General features: G+C 41.9%; 1 protein-coding gene across 1 annotated transcript in view; it reads left to right on the forward strand.

The window, feature by feature from the left end:
- The window catches only part of BARX2 (BARX homeobox 2), a 75,298-nt gene that overhangs the window by 638 nt on the left and 57,764 nt on the right, over nt 1–16,896 (forward strand). The window lies entirely within an intron of this gene.

Here is a 16,896-nt window from a genome sequence, read left to right on the forward strand (position 1 = left end):
GCCCCTGCAAGGGACTAGGCTTCTCCGCGGCTAGCATGGCAGAGGCCTCTGCAGCTTGGGGAAAGGCCCCGCAAGGTGTCGATGGCCAGGTTGGAAACGCAGTCACCGGTAGCGCGCCCCGGAGAAACAGCGGCTCCGCAGCGCCTGGGATCCGCCGGCAGGAGAACCTTCCTTCTTCCCCGCGCCGCTGTGGTTTTCCGGCAGAAAAGGCTTGTTTTCGGGCACAAAAGGCTGACCTGGTTCAGCGCCTAAATCATTGTTTCAGGAAGTGGTGGTGTTCTCACCTGAGTTAACTCGTCCAACCGCCTCCTGTCTCCAGTGAGAATTTTACGTGTAAATCAGTAGTATCCTGAGGTTCCCAGAAAAATCGTGGATCCACTGAAGTTTGCTTTAAAGGATCGCCTTCTGGGGAAGTAGTACTGGAAAGTGTGGCGTTGTGCGGCAAGCTGAGGTCAGCCCCCTGAGTTCTAAGCGAGTGGGAAACAATGCTCACAATAAAAACAGCCCTCAGGTCTGGTTTCCTTTCTCCATAAGAGCTAAGACCCTTGGGAAAGATAAAGAGCACTTAATAAATATATTTTAGAAGTCGTAGGTTTATGTAGAAAATAAATCCAAAGGTATTTAAAAAAAAAAAACTTTACTTTTTAAGAGAAGCTCCAAGTTTCATAGTGCCCTGGTATTATAATTATGAAATCATTATAATTTGGATTTAGACTATCCAAACGTGGGTATAGCAAAAAAAAAAAAATTTTTTTTTTTTAATCAAAGAAACCTGTTGACTGTGCCTTCAACTGAAGGCAAAAAGTTCAGTATTTCCAAACTGAAAGACCCTTTGAGGTTATGTTTGTTGCATGGGTGATATGAAATAAATGAATTTAATTGTACTAACATTGAAAAAGTAAAGGGAAGTGTTAGCAGTGGTTTTTAAAGACAATTTTGTAATACTCGGGCCAACTGCTGGTACACAATGCTTGGAATACTACATTTTCTGTTGGCTCCATTGATGGGCTCTTTAGGGAAATCAGTAAATAAGTGTGTGAATAGATACAGTAAAGTTCTTTCACAACCAAGTTGTTCCTACATGTGTTTGGTAATAAATGAGTATTCTATTCAGTTACTCCTTTGTAAAATACAATTTGTCTGTAAGGTGGAGTTAGGTCTGATAGCCCAGAGCAAGACTTGAAATACTGAATTTCAAAAGCCAAGAAATTTATGAAATAAGAAATGAAGAAGAAATTTTAGAAACAAGACAGATATGGTTGATGTTGTTTTTACTTTTGTGTGTCTGTTGTGCATTAACCCTGGGATGAATTGTTCACATAGATCTTGAAGAGAGGAGGTAGGCTGAACCTTGTTTTGAGCATGTGGAATCATTTCCTGAAAAAACTCAAATCCCTTAAAGGAAAAAGAGAGGATCTGTTTTAATCATAAATCTCCGTGAACCCTGCAAAGACTTTGCATCCTGGGGTTCCCTAGGACAAAGCAGAATAGCTTCTCCTAAGCACCTTGGCATAGATAGACTGATGCCTGCAAACTTTTTAGTGACTTTGTACCATGCGTTGACTTGAAGGCAGCTTTTCCTGGCTTTTAGCAGTCACAGAGTTGGACCAGAGAAGAAATCATGCCAGAAAAAGAGTAATAAATAGCCTCCAAAAACAATGATCCAGTCTTCAGTTGAGGCTGAGTAAGTTCTGTGTTTTATTGAACCTTGTGCGGGACATAAATCAGAGGAAAATACAATGATTCATATGTACTTTTATGAGTGTTAAGAGTGAATTGCACATATTTCACAAACTAAAAGTTTTGCTCAGTCTTGTGCTCTTGATGTTCTTTGATGGTTTGTCGGGAAGCATGGTTGTTGGCACTGACGTTTGTTCCCTATCATTCCCGCTCTTGATTTCTTTAGGTTGTTGTTTTGAAAAGTGTGTTATGATTTTGCTTTAGTTGAGATTTAAAATACAGAAACTGGGATTGGCCAGTGGAATTAAACCCAAGAAAACTGGCTACAATAGTCCATCCTTTCAGATCATAAGCTTTCAGTGGGTTTACGATTACAGTTAAAGCCTTACATGTATTAGATCATGGGAATACCATTAACGACTTCTCAAAGGCTTTGCAAATACCACGCTTTGAAAGTTTTGCTTTTAACAGTAATATTCAGGTTCACAAATCTTAGATTGGATGAACTTAATTTTTATTGAAAAAAACAGCAGTAAGTTGCTGGCATCCATAGTGAAACTATATATACATATGTATATATAGGATAGAAATAAATACCTTAGCACTTTTGGTGGAACCAATGAATAAAATGTTCAAATCAAGTGAAAGGCATAAATTGGAATTAAAGTTACTGAACTGTCTCATCCTTTGGTTTTGCTGTTTTAAGATTTAAATAACTAAGAGAAGTGAACTTTGTCAGATAAAATAATGAAAACTAAGATAGTAAAGTGACCACCCTCCACAGTAAGTACATAAAATTGTAGAGAAAAAGTTACAGCATTTTAAAAGCCTCTACATAATTAAGCAATCTGTGTTGTTTAGATTTAGCAATCCAAATGTCAATTTATGATACCGATCTCCTAGGCAGAAGAGCATGTATTCAAGTAAAATGAGAAATGGAAACGTTTTTCATCAGGCAGATAATCGCTTGACAGTAATTTATTATTAGATACCCTAACCTTGACGGAATACTCATCTTCAAAAAAACTGTTTGAACAGGTCTTTTCTTATTAAAATATAGTAAGTTTAGTTTTAGAAAGCAATCTCTAAATGGATTTAAGTTTCCTAATAGATCTCTTACATCATATAATAGATACTGAGTGAAGCAATCCTTTTCTTAAAGCCAAACTAAAGGAACATTTGTTATTAAATTTAAAATTATATAACTCAGTCTCCATTTGAAAAAAAAATTGTTATTCCGACCATTGATGAATGTGGAACATGTTTAGAATTGAGTTTATAGCATGTTGTTCGTATTTTAAAATCTGATAACAGTAATCTTTATTCAGAGGGGAACGATATTGTCATTTAGAAACCAGTGATATCTCTTATGAATATTAGAATGTTGACAGTGATTGAAGCGAAATATGACTTGTAGTGTATGATATCATATTTAACTCTCTGGTGCCTTGTTTTATTTTTCTGGTTGTGATGACTGTTTCTTGGTGGGAGAGTCGCTTGAACTGGCTTCTCAGGACAGAACATTGCAGAGGTATCGTCACGGTTCCTTTGGAAGAATCTCTGTTTCAGTTTGATCTTTAGAAATGGGCAGAGTTTCTAAATTTGAGGAGTGTTTGGAAAAAATGAGTAACTTTTATCACAAAAATGAGTTGTTGCAATTTATCCTAAGAGTTTTCATATGAGGATACTGAGAAACCAGTGTACTGTGCATAATTACATATAGCATTATAATTATTGATATTTATAATTAGAATTACCCTAGGTCTTGGACACTCACATTTAGGGGGAGCTGACTATGATATTTGAACATTTTACAACTCGTGACCACTATATGACTTTTAGTGATCTTACTGAAACCTGTAGTTTAATTCCTTTTCTCTTCTCTGGGTTCTGTTGACTATCTCCGGGACCTTCAGTGGTCAGTCTTATAGAGCTGCCTGGTGAGTTTTAGAGCTGGAAGGAAACATATCAATCACAGACCAAGCTTCCCAAGTAGACATACTTTTATTTTTTGCAAAGTCCCCAAACTCCCCTCCCATCCAGGCTGCTACATAATATGGAGAAGAGTTTCATGTATTATATGGCTGAGACCCTTCATTTCACCTGAAGCTATCACAACATTGTCTGCTAATTGACTATACCCAGTACAAAATTAAAAGTTAAAAAAAAAGTGCTGTGGTCACATCAGTGACATAAGACAGCTTAAACGTACTTTCAGCCTGCACCGTACATTGCTGTCTTTCATATTAGGGTACTCAGAACTCAGGAAGATTTTTCCAACTCAGTTACACACCCGGGATAAATCCGCACAGTCGCACCCAAGAGACAGTCAACCAGTCAATTAAAGGGGCATGTGGGGAAGGGTGTTTATCTTAGGAGGTGGCTTTGAGAACATTTTATTCTTTGGTGGGTCTAAGAGAAACAAGTTCTTTTGGGTGGTGTCCTTGGGTTCATTTTTTTATCATAAAGATTGAGTGTCATCCTGGTTAAGAATGAAATGAGGTGTGGACATGTTGATGACTTCTTTGGGAGTTAGGGAGCTGGCTGCTGCTTCATGAGTTGGCTCTAGTGAGTCCCCAAATTGTAGCTCAGTTTTTTAAAATTAGAGCCCAAGCCCGTTGGATCTTGGGAGCCTGGCTGCTGGGCCCTGAGATGTTGATGGAGAAATTTAAACTGTGGGTTTGTAAAATGGTCTTTATCAACAGGCATTTGTATTTCTGCCAGAGGCAAATGGGCTTTTATTAGCAATTACTCATCTCTGTCTTTCCTGTTCCCATTCTCAGGGTAAATAAACTGAGGAATGCATGTGGTAGAGGACTCAGGGTCAGAATATATTTGGAGCGGAGCTCTTTTGGGATATCGAGCTCTTTTGGGATCCTCAGCTGTCGTCTCTTTTCTCTTTAAATTTTATAACACCTCTGCTAAATAGAGAGGCTAAAGGGATTCCTTAGGAGTCAGTTTTAAGGAGTTTATTAGCAGTTTCTTCTCTGGTTCTGCTTTTTCTAATAGGAAATGGGAAAGTGATTCCAAATTTAGCAAGTTAAAAATGCCTTTCCAAAAGTCTATAATCTTCAGTGTCATTTAACTCAGTAATTTAATTCAACAAATATTTACACTTGGTTGGTGAGGGCAGTTCCATTATTTTTAAGTTTATTTTAAGTCTTGACTAACAGTGGGGATATGTTAAACCTTTCTCTGAAGAACCTGTAGAGCCACTGCCTAGCTTTCTTTGTGGTCCTCTGAAGTCTGTTCGGGCACTTTAGAGTTGTGGACATTAAGGGCATAGTAACCCACTCCAATATTCTTGCCTGGAGAATCTCATGGACAGGGGAGCTGGCAGGGTTGCAGAGAGTCGGAGATGACTGAACTTCATGACTGAAGCGACTGAGCACGCACACATGACAATTAAATCCTTTTGCTTACCATCAGGAATTTTCTCTTTGAGCTCCACCTGAAGGGTATTATCAGCACCAAAATTGTCACATTAACCTCCTTAAATGCAGCTCAACTGACCCTGTATGTATAATAAATCTTTTATGAAATCAGTTTCCTACAGTGTCAGTTGTACCTCTGGGTTGAAAATAGAATTTGTGATCCCAGCATAGCATACAGTTGCTAGTTTTAACATACCTCGGAAATCTAAATGAAAAGATTGTTACATTTTTACATCCAAGAAATCTATGTAAAAAGCAGTAAGGGTGGTAAGATGTTGTTGAGATTGTAAAGAGAGATGAAAATGAGAAAAGAGATGGAATAGGGACAAAGAAAAAGAGTAGGTTTCTTTGAAACTCTTGAAGCCACTTGATTCTGTCTTGTATGTAGCACAGTGTCCTTCAGGATGACCGTAGGGGTGACCCAAAGGTGGCTTCTAAGAATCTTCTGTCCCTGTGTGGAGAGGAAATGACCAATGCGGATTTTACTTAGACACTTCCCTGGGGACCCGTCGGGGAAGAGCTTGGCGACAGTACCCTGCCTGGCATTTAGGCCTCACAGTGCAGGACTGAGCCCGTGTGAACCAGGGCATTTTAGGTGCTGTTTGCACTTGGTTTTGAGGTCAGGAGGAGGAGGATCAGGGGTGGCAGCTAGGCGGGGCACGGACCAGAATCACCCTTCTTTGTAGGAGCCTGGGGACTTTGGTGTTGGAGCCTACAGGCCGCACTCACCACTCATCCATGCAGAGTGAAGACACTTTGGGTCCCCTGGTGACACCGTTGCTGACCTCTTAGCTGGAATATGATTAGAGGCCGTGGGGCTTTGGATAGATGGATAGATAGAGGCCTCATTCTGCATTCTCTTGGGGAGTCTCAGTGTCCATTCTGATCTTGAGATGGTGGAGTTTTTCTCATGGACCCCCGACTCTGCTAGATTCACCCCCTTCTAACCCAGAACTTGCCAAAACCAACAGGTGCTCTCTGGCCTGTTGCAAATCTCTGGGCTGCAGGTCTTTTGGGAACAGTACAACAAAGAGGAGGAAAGAGAGAAAGAAAAATAGAGAACCTTCGGGTATAGACTTCCCATGTGAGGCAAAGGCCCTCCGTCCCACCCGGCATGCCTGCCTCCGTTTCAGCTGCTGTGATGTTGGAGTGGTTGTTTCTCCTTCTGTAACACAGATGACAGGATTAGAACTGGCCTTAGGATTGATCAAGAGTGGGGTTCAGACCAGGACCGTGCATCAACTTAGTGACATTAATAAAATCAGAAATATTCTTGGTCCAGGAGGAGAGCTGTTTGTTTGTTTTTCGCCAGAAATGCCTTGCAAACCCTCAGAATTTAATTTATTTTTATTGCAGTTTAATAACAGTTAGAAAAAGAAATGTCTTGTTAAAATGAATGCTCTAAATAAAAACACAGTTAATTTTCCATTACAGTGTCTAATTACTTATCATCACCAGGGCATTTTTATATGGCGATTTAACTTCTTGGAAGCGGAAACTTGGCACACATTTAAGGAAGAAAGCAGTACACCCAGATAGATATCCGAAGAGGGTCTAATTATATTTGGGCTGGAGTTGACGCTTACACATGATTGCTCTGCAGAAGGCAGGAATAGGGTCACTGAGGAAAGTCTCTGGTTTCTTGAGTGCCGGTTGAAACTGAATCTGGAGGGAGAGATGAGGTGCCAGTCACCGGTTGAAGCTGATGTCAGGACTTCTTGATCGGCCTGGAGGTCAGCTGTAAACGCTTCCTGACTCCCCTGGCAGAATTCATGAAGATGAACATGGCTCTTCTCCAAGGAGAAGCCAAGATGCAACTGAGTAGAAGCCAACCTGGGCACAAAATTAAATATGTTAAGAGTCTGAGCAGAGAGGCTTACGTGATTCCTTTTTATTGCATCTCTATAGCTCACCACCATGCCTTTAGAAACATGTGCTTCTGGATAGCAGGGATAGATAAGTATTTTCATAGAGTGCTTGCCAACCGAGGTAATATCAGTGTAGTTTTGGTCACTATTGAAAAAAAAAAAAACACTTCTGTGTTTGATACGTGATAGGATGATTGTCTTTTTGCTGTTCTTATGTGAGGAACATGCAGAGGCCTTGGGCTTGGTGGCATCTCATGAAGTCAAGGTGTGCTTCCATCCCAGGAACACCAATAGGTCTCTAGCACTGCCTTACCTTCCAGCTTCTACCACCTCCTGCCCTCCTCCCTTTTCATGCAGGTACTTGAAATTCAGGATCATGGTCCTTTTGCAGACAAGATCACAGTCACTTGTAGATTGGAGGATGTGTCACTTTGATGTTTCGTTTAAGCTCTGTCTGGGAGAATCAGCACTGCACACGTTCCTCATAGAAACTTGTAAACAACAGAATCCTGATATGTTCTTGTATCTAGGGGAAGTTGGAGTAAGAGATGCTCAGAGTCCCCTTCCCGAGTCCTACAGCATTTATCCCAAAGGAGCTGTGAACTGGGGAGGAAGGCTACAAATGCACACTCTAAACCTCATTCTTCATCTTCATCACAGTAATGGAAATAGTGACTTGTTTTGAGGCTCTACTTGTAACAGGCACTGGACTCAGTGCTTTTTGATCTGCTTCCGATTGTTCCTAAGAGATGTTATCTCTACTTTTCTAATGGGAAGCTGAGAAATAAGTAACTTTCCCAAAGTCACAGAATATATAAACATTTCTTCCAGACCAACTAAGTAGGACTTCCCTGGTGGCACAGTGGATAAGAATCTGCCTACCAATGCTGGGGACTGGGTTCATCCCTGGCCTGGGAAGATCCCACATGTCAGGTAACAACTAAGCCCATGTGCCACAACTACTGAAGGCCAAGCTCTAGACCTATGCTCCGCAACAAGAGAAGCCACTGCAATGAGAAGCCCTTGCACAACTAGAGAGTAGCCCCTGCTTGCTGCGACTAGAGAAAAGCCCACGAAAAGTAACAAAGACCCAGCTCAGCCCAAAATAAATTTTAAAAGACAGCTTAAAAAAAAAGGAAAAAATGCAAGTAGAAAAATTGGCAGTTCATAGAAATGAAGATCTATGTCCAGTGAACATGAAAAGGACTTTTCTTCCTGGTAATCAGGAAAACACAAATGAAAACGAGGTACCGTTTCATACCCATCAGACAAGCAAGCATGAAAGAGTCTGATGCTATCGCTTGATGACAAGGGTGCGAACAGTAGGCACTCTCGTCCCCTGACAGTGGGACTGTTGTTTGGTACAATTACTTTGGGAGCCATGTGGCAGCACCTGAAACTGCACATACACACAGAAGCCCTCAATCTGGCGCTTCCACCTCTGTTTATGCCCCGAGAAATCACTGCATGTGGGCAACGGGACCCTGGGAGAGGAATGTTCATGTCTCCGTTGTTTATGCTAGTGAAAAATCTCAAACAGTCTTAACTGCCTTCAGAGGAAAAAAACATGTGCATTATAGTCATGCAGCTAAATTCATGCAATAATGAAAATGAACGTGTGTGTGTGTGTGCACGTGTGTGCTCAGTCGTGTCCAGCTCCTTTCGACCCCATGGACTGTGGCCCACCAGGCTCCTCTGTCCATGGAATTTTCCCGGCAAGAATACTGGAGTGGGTTGCCATTTCCTTCTCCAGGGGGTCTTCCCGACCTAGGAATCGAAACCTCGTCTCCTGTCTCCTGCATTTCTGGGCAGATTTTTTCCTACTGCGTCACTAAGGAATCGTGAAAATGGATGTCCCAGACCTAACTGTATTAAGATAGATAAGATTTAGAAATACAAGGCTGAGGAAAAACAAGTTGTAGATTGATACCATGTGTATAATGCTGGAGAACCTGCAGACTGATACTGTTATATTGTTTAGGAAAGCAGGTGCATGGAATTGGGAGGGTTGCACAGAGATTTTTTACTTTCCTGTGTAGTTATTTATTTATTAAGGAAAAGAAAAGGCCTAATGTCAGTATAGCCAGGCATAAATATTGGACAAAGCTTGGTCACGGGCACAAAAACGTTCCTTACATTATTTTCTGGACTTTTCTGCATGTTTGAAATTTTCTATAGTATAAACTTTGAAAATGATAGTAGAGGAGACTCCACATATTCATACACCTCTTGATCTTGGGGACTTTTGATGGTTTTCTTAATAGCTTTCTATCCTGAAACAGAAACTTTTAAATACAAGCTTCCTGTATTCAGACTCACAGTAGGGAAAGAAGAACTTTATAATTAGACATGTATGTACTGCTCATCCTGAAACAACCAAAGCAGCTTCTAAAATTGGGTTTTGGATCTCACTCACCTACCCTGGCTGGATGGGGATGTCGTTTATCACCAAGATAACTGCTGTTCCCCCAAGTAATTCTTTGGCATCTGAATAAATGGGCTCTGAGTTGGGCTTGGAGGCAGGAGGGAATTGCTGATAAACTGTGTGTTTATTTTCTCTAAATACCCGTCATTGATCATGCAAGCAAGAGTCGTGAGGTTCTTTCCTCTCTTTCTTAATGATGTTTTCAAAATCCCAGTAAATTGCCTTTGATTGCATCCTGCTTTGCTATTTATCTGCTCAAATGATATGCCACCCTTGGCTTTTGACCAGTGGTCATTGCTATTAACAGTTTAACTTAAAATTTGTCTAGGGACATTGGTGAATGTCCAAAGAATCCAAAACTGTATTAAAAAACGTATCTTCTTAGCTGGGAAGAATCATGTGGATGTTGGCACATAAGCTGGTGAGTTCTCTTTATGATTTGATTTTAAACCATTTTTAACCATGATTTGATTTTAAAACTTTGATGTGTGGTGTCAGGGATGGTTAGGAAGGAATGAGACCTGTTACCATGGTAATCACACAGCGCGCTGTCTGTTAGGGGTGATGGATGGTCGTCCTGTGGTTTGGAGAGGTTAACCTGGACCGCATTACTCTCCAGTGACAACTGTGGTGGCAGGTGCTTTGTTCAGCCTCTCTTAACAGCCCACACATTCTTCTTTTCTCTGCAGAATAGTTGCAATGTATAAATGTTGCTTTCAGGTACTGTGACAAAAACCTGACACTTTGGGAGCTCTATCTTTCTATGTCCCTTCAGAGGGAATGCACTCCTTGGTGTGAATGAAACAGTTTGTACAGTCAAGAGTTTGGCAAAGCATTTCTCCTTCCAAAACCACCCCTCTGTCCAAAGGAAGGTACAGGGTGCATGAGTGCTCAGTCATGTTCGACTCTTTGCGACCCCGTGGACTGTAGCTGGCCAGGCTCCTCTGTCCATGGGATTCTTCAGGCAATAATATTGGAGTGGGTTGCCATTTCCTCTTCCAGGAGATCTTCCAGCCCTAGGGATCGTACCTGGGTTTCCCTACATCTCCTCCATTGGCAGCAGATTCTTTACCAACTGCACTAGCTGGGAAGCCTCTCTCTAAAATCCATGTATAAATGGAGAAGCAAATAGATTAAAGCACCCAGAGCCCACATCCCATCCCTACCGTCCATAGCCAGGGTCGCTGTGCTATCTTTGGTTCTTGGCAGTGTGGCGAGGTCTGCAGGAATTAGTGACCGCATCTGGAGGGTGGTGGCCAAATTGGACATGACTGAAAGGCCGGTGGATCTGGCAGACCTACTGCCAGTGGACAGACTTTCAGGGCTATAGGAGCGAGGCCTTCTGCATTTGATCTTATCTGTATGGAAGCACAGAACAGCCGCGGTGAGAAGAATAGATTGAAACTTTATTTGTGCCACACTCTGTCCCCTTCCTGAGTCTCTCCAGTGAAATGTTATTCTTTTAAAATGGACTTACCAGGCTCGAGGCTCTGAACGGAGTGAATGCTATCGAGAAACACACTCCACGGGCTGTATGGGGCTGTCCAAGGAAGATAAAATGCAAGTCTTGCTCCTGCTGCCCTGACTGCCCACTTAGTGGCAGCAAATCTAACAGCTCCACCTTTGTTCTTCTCTTTGGAATGACTTGGGAAAGGATGAGCAAGGATTTGGGGTATTTATGGTAACTTTGAACAAGTTTCACTGACAGAAGAGGGATGTATCTTACTAAGGTTCCAACCCAAGTCCTTTCTTTGTCACCACTGAACATTTGATTGAAATAATTGGTAACTCACCCCAGAGGAGATTTTTTTGGGAGGGAATGTTGTTAATTTTGTTATTCCTGGATATCATGGCAACTCATTATTGCTCTTAGCATGTTAGACAGCTGTGTGTCTTGGAAGCATGCTCTCAGCCCTTAATTTGAAGGACGGCAGAAAGGAATGTCCTATTGGAGGGCTGGAGTTTTACTTTTTTTTTTTTTTTAAATGGGACATTGAGCCCGGGCAGTTAGCTGCATAAACAAAATGTGTTTCACTTTTCAGAGAATGGGAAAGTAAAAATAATGACAATTATAAATGGTAACTGTAAGTCATTTGTAGAGAAGCCAATGGTGCTCCTCTATACTGAGGAATTTAAACTTATATGGAGACCCTATAGGAAGTAGTTATGGTTATCACTGTTTTTCAGAGAACAGTATTAATAAAACTCAGAGAGGTTAAGAAAATCATAACACGATTCTGTGAGGAAGTGGCAGAGTTGAGACTGGAAGTCAGGTCTGTCTCTTTCAATATCAGGTTTCATCCTGTGATCATATGTTGATGTTGTTCAGTCACTAACTTGTTTCTGACTCTTTGAGACCCCATGGACTGCAGCATGCCAGGCTTACCTGTCCTTCACTATTTCCTGGAGTTTGCTCAGACTCCTGTCCACTGAGTCAGTGATGCTATCTAACCATCTCGTTGTCTGTCGCCCCCTTCCCCTTTTGCCTTCAATCTCTCTCAGCATCAGGGTCTTTTCCAATGAGTCTGCTCTTTGTATCAGGTGGTCAGCTTTAGCATCAGTCCTTCTGGTGAATATTCAGGGTTGATTTCCTTTAGGACTGACTGGTTTGATCTCCTTGCAGTCCAAGGGACTCTCAACAGTCTTCTCTAGCGCCACAATTTAAAAGCATCAGTTCTTTGGCACTCTGCCTTCTTTATGGTCCAACTCTCACATACATACATGACTACTGGAAAAATCGTAGCTTTGCTTGTATAGACATTTGTCAACATAATGATGTCTCTGCTTTTTAATATGCTGTCTAGGTGTGTCATAGCTTTCCTTCCAAGGAGCAAGCGCCTTTTAATTTCTTGGCTGCAGTCACCGTCTGCAGTGATTTTGGAGCCCAAGAAAATAAAACCCAACACCTTTTTCATGATCATATGAAGATGTGTCAATTAGGAGTCAAGTATGCCTTCTTGTGTGGAGGCACCATGCTCTGTGTAAGGAAAGGTCCGGTGAGTGCCAACTCCCTAAGGATTTATTTTGAATGTATTAACTCCTTTACACATGTATTATACAAATGTATTTATGATCATGTCACATGTTTCTGAACAATTCCAGATGAATCTTAAACAGCAGTGCCGTCTTTGGAGGAAGTGGGCGGTGGGCAGATTTTGGGCCTGCTGCCATCTGGTTGGGTTACCCTGAACTCATCTCTCACTGTTTCTGGACATCAGTGTTCCCTGACCAGGGACCAGACTGACACCCCCTGCATCAGAAGTGCACAGTCTTAACCACTGAACACCAGGGAAGCCCCTGGAAGCTTCTTCTTCTGGATAAAGCTTTTCTGTGGGAGTCCAGAGTGGAATTCCCAGCCATGCCTGTGTTCATTCATTTATTCATTCTTGTGAACCAGAGAGAAAGTACTGAACAATGGAATGCTAGCCAATTGCCTTGAGAGTTAAGATTTGGAATATTTTTCATGAAATACTCATTATTAAGTTCAATGAAAAAAAAAAATCTAGGACTTCCCTGGTGGTCCAGTGGCATCTGTCTTGGAATGCAGGAGACCTGGGTTTGATCCCTGGTTGAGGAACTAACATCCTATGTGTCAAAGGGCAACTAAGCCTGGGCAGTATTACTGAGCCAAGAGAAATTCAAAGTGAGAGAAAAAAAAATCTGGCTATTTTTTTTGGCCTTGCTGAAAACAAAAGAATAAGAGATTAAGTTCTTTAATATTCTATCCAGTTGGGTTGGGGTGAGTTCTGGGAATCTCTATTTTGAAAAAGAGATTGTAATGAAAAGTCAAGTTTGGGAATCACTGTAGTAGATGGCAGCTTAAGGATGAGATTGAGGTAATTTATATCCATGACTCAAATATATGAAGCTGTTGAGCAGAATGATCCTGCTGGGTGGATTTTGAGTCAGATGGTCCTGGATTTATTTGTGTTTTATTATTGGTGTGACCTTAGGCAAGTCATTTAGCCTTTCTGACACTCAATTTCCTCATCTGTAAAAGGAAGATAGTAATAACTACTTAATAGGGTTAGTCATATAGGTTAAATGAGATAATGTGTATAAAGCACTTAGCATTAATTCCTGGCACGTAAGTACTTGGTAATTGATAGCTTCTATTACAAATAATTATCTTATAATAATAACCTCATCTTGGTTGGCTGAAGCACAACCGTTTAGAGAATGATTACTATTCCTGGTGAATGAAACTCAAGAAAAATTAAATATCCTTTAAAAACCACTTCACTCTAGGGCATTCTTATGGGTTATGTCATTGCACTGGCTGCCTCGTAAGTCCTCTGCAACCAGGGTGGTCTGTGAGCTGTTGAAGTCTTCATGAGTAGGTATGTTTCATTCTTTCCACCATTCTGGTTTATAGTGTGAATTCAGAATTTTGTGAATTCATACATGAGTGGCACAAACAAGTCAAACACTACGGCATCACAAAATGTGCTTTGTTACTTTACTTTTTACAAGAATTGCTCGGGATTCATTTACCCCTAGGAAATGTTTCATCATACAACTGTGCATCTCAAGAACTGTTTTAGAAAAGTGGCAGAATTTCTCAGCATGTTTTTTTTTTTTTTTCCTTTGAAGAATAGAGTTAGGAAAAGTCTTTTCTTTTGAAAGAGAATATGAGTGTTTTTATTTTCTTATCTCAGAGTACTAAGAGAAGGAAAGAAATGCAATTGATACCTTTCTTTCTAATTGGTGGTGTGGAAAGAGGTGGCAGGTTGGAGGGTAATCCTTGTCTTCCTATATTATTGAGTCTGTGATTCAGGGGGAGTTCTAAAGGAAACCCTTATATTACAGCTTTCAGTTGCTCATGGGGATCTTTTATGATTGCCTTCTGATCAGTAATGATGACTACTGTATAGAAGGGGCTGAATGCACAGGGTTCTGTATGGATTTTTCCTGGAATTGTGTTTCTTAACTAGTCACTGGTTTCTTAGGAAGCCAAGTATCTGCCAATGAAACTAACTGGTGGATCCCCTTCATAGGGGTTCCCATGGACTGAAGAAAGTCACAGTGACCAGGGCAGCAGCTCTGTCCAGCTGTTTATAGTGGTGATTCCTGTAGGCAGTTTCTAGTGACATCATCCAGGTTCAGAGCGGGTGGGGGCTGGCTGGCAGCAGGTGGATAGGAAGGAGGAGGTATCGTCCTGGTGCCTTGGGGTGGTGTTAATTTGCGGAGAGAATGCCAAAGTGGTCCCTTAAGCTCCTCAGAACCATTGTAGAAATAGGACTCAGTTGGAGATACGGATCTTTCTCCCCTCTCTTTATGTTTACTTTTTAAGACCATTATTTATTTATTTATTTGACTGCGCTGTGCCTTAGTTGTGGCGTGTGGGATGTAGTTCCCCAAACAGGGATCGAACCTATGCCTCCTGCTTTGGGAACGAGGAGTCTTAACCATTGGACTACCAGGGAAGTCCCTATTTTCATTATTTTTTTAAACCTTTTATTTTGTATTGGAGGATAGCCGATCAACAATATTGTGATGGTTTCAGGTGGACACCAAAGAGATATGGATCTGTGGCAGCTTGCTGAGAATACCCTGTTCCCGGTGAATTCGGAGAAGCAAAGTGTTTCTACACTGGCGGGAGGGAAGCGGGTAGGGATGGGTGGCGGGGTGAGAAAGAATGAGGGGGGTGGGGAGAGAGGAGTCAGTGGAAGGCTTAAACAGGCTATTCTCCTGACTCGTGGATCCTTATGTGCTTGTTCAGCACTTGTTGTCCAGATTTGAAAATGAGAATGGAACATTTCATTTGGGAAATTGCCCTGTGAGTACGTGCTGCTTCTCAGAGGCGTAACTCAGAACTGACAGCAGTGATGACTTGGGGTTGGGCCAGGACTTGCTCAGCCACGTAGGTTGCCTCATTATCATATATATTATGATAATATATATTAATGATGCATTAAAGAGTTTCACCATCCTGGGTCATGGAAGATACTATTATCCCATTAGGATGCAGTAATAGCGCTCTTGCAGTGCTCTGCAGATGTGTGCACTCAAGATAAGCAGGCAACGGGGGCACAGAGTTCGAGATGGAATTGCTCTCAGAAAGCCTCCCCCGGGACTTCCCTGGTGGTTGAGTGGGTAAGCCTCCGCTCCCAATGCAGGAGGCCAGGGTTTGATCCCTGGTCAGGGAACTAGATCCCAAGTGCAAAAACTAAAAGTTCACGTGCCGCAACTACAAGATCCTGCATGTTGCAACGAAGACCAAAGAGCCTGCATGCCATAACTAAGACCCAATAAACATAAAATTTTTTAAAAAAGAAAACTTCCTCTGGGGCCCTCTTTCTCCGGGCTCATTCTGGGTCGGCTCAGTGCCTCAGTTTCTGCATTGATAAGACAGACCTGCCTCCCCGGTGTGTGGGCAAGAGTGGTTAATTAAGGATTATTAACTTAATGCCCTGAGAAGATCAAGGTGTAGTGAACAAGCACAGTCTCCACGTGAGGACAGCTGTTCGGTGTCAGGATCATTCTGTTTTTCTAAATGGCTGGACCCCAGGGAGGCCAAACCTGGACCAACACCTGTCTTCCTGTTGCCATGAGCTCACGATGGCTTTTACATCTGTGCACAGAAGTCAGAACAATATTCCATGATGTGTGAAAGTTATATCAGGCCCAGGTATCAGTGTCTATGCAGTTTTACTGGGGATAGCCATTCCCCTTTGTGTACATACGGAGTCCTTTCGACGGAGAGAGTGTGGTCCACAGGATCTAAAATATTTACTATCCTGGCCTTCATGGGAAGAGTTTGCAGACCCTTGAATGAGACTGTTGAAAACAGGGTCCCTCGGTTGTGAAATGAGGTTGTTACTGATCCACACGTGGGATGTCCTTCTAGGCTACAATCTGATGCCTCACACACCGGGCTTGTGTAGTCATCTTGAAATGTGTGGAGGTCAGAAAGTGGGAGCTTAGTGGGGAATTTTACACAGACTCTCTGAACTTGGGATCAGGCTCTTAGCTCTACGGAGACATTTCCATGCCTTTATAGAAATAACACTAGATTATTTTCTGCAGAGAGACAGGGGTCAAAAATATTTACAGGAAAGTGGTTGGGATTCCACTGAACTGGGGGTACTTTTCTTTATAGTTCTAAAGAGGAAATCTTTAGATTTCCCAGAGGAAATATGAGGATGACAACTGATGAGAGGCTTGGAGCAGCAAAATTACTGGCCTTTTTCCGTTTGAGGTTTGGGTGACTTTCATATGCTTCTTCTCTGACTTTAATTTGTTGCCTGGCCCTTGAAGTAATAATAATAATAATAAACATTGTGCAATCACGGTAGCACAGCCCCACCTGGAAGGGTGTGTATCGCTGGATGATGTGCTTAATTGCTGTGGTCCTTTCTGCTATGGTTTCCACACACATCTGTGTGTGTCTGTCAGAACCATCAGCTCACCAGGCTCAGGGCCACCAGGCCTCTGCAGGGACCAGTGGTGATTCTCTCGGTGACTTGTTCCATCCTTGCTTTTGTCT

This window comes from Muntiacus reevesi, chromosome 5 (genome assembly GCF_963930625.1).
Source record: "Muntiacus reevesi chromosome 5, mMunRee1.1, whole genome shotgun sequence".
NCBI classification, from domain to species: domain Eukaryota; kingdom Metazoa; phylum Chordata; class Mammalia; order Artiodactyla; family Cervidae; genus Muntiacus; species Muntiacus reevesi.